Source organism: Austrofundulus limnaeus, unplaced genomic scaffold (assembly GCF_001266775.1).
Source record: "Austrofundulus limnaeus strain Quisiro unplaced genomic scaffold, Austrofundulus_limnaeus-1.0 Scaffold53, whole genome shotgun sequence".
NCBI classification, from domain to species: domain Eukaryota; kingdom Metazoa; phylum Chordata; class Actinopteri; order Cyprinodontiformes; family Rivulidae; genus Austrofundulus; species Austrofundulus limnaeus.
The window spans coordinates 1,144,237-1,145,149 of record NW_013952455.1 but is presented as its reverse complement, the minus strand read 5'-3'; positions in this window follow the sequence as shown (position 1 = coordinate 1,145,149).

The following is a 913-nucleotide window of genomic DNA, read 5'->3' as shown; positions in this document are numbered from 1 at the left end:
AATTTAGTCTTGTAATATTACGACTTTAATGTGACATTATGACTTTATTCTCATACAACTTCATTCTCGTACAATTTAGTCTTGTAATATTACGACTTTAATGTGACATTATGACTTTATTCTCATACAACTTCATTCTCGTACAATTTAGTCTTGTAATATTACGACTTTAATGTGACATTATGACTTTATTCTCATACAACTTCATTCTCGTACAATTTAGTCTTGTAATATTACGACTTTAATGTGACATTATGACTTTATTCTCATACAACTTCATTCTCGTACAATTTAGTCTTGTAATATTACGACTTTAATGTGACATTATGACTTTATTCTCATATTACGAAAATTTTGTTGTGTGGCCCTGACACTCCATCATAGGTTATAGCATCTAACAGTGCAAAAAATAATAAATTAAATAAATAAATAAATAAATAAATAAATATAAATACACATATGTTCACATCCAGATGGCAGTTTATTCAGAAAAGTCCTTAAATAATTCAGCAAGACAGCTTAGCTTCACTGTCTAGGTCAGGCCTATTCAACTAAATTGCTCTGGGGGGCCACAGTTACTGCAGATCAACAGCACAGGGGCCAAACATCCAGCTGTTAAACTAAATAAACTAAGTATTACAAAGATCTGTTACCTTTGAAATAGTTTATTTTGCTGCATTTAATCATGTACAGTATAATCATGTATATGGAATAAAACATACATAACCCTATGTAATAAGTATAGTGATAATTATACAACATAAACAAAAATAACACATTAAGCCTCATATTTAACACAAACACTATTTTGACATCTCTGATTTGCCAAATTTTTAAACCAATTTTATTTTCATTTTCATAGTTTTATCTTCAACTGTTTGTAGTTTTAACTGTCTTGAGTGTTTGTAGAAAT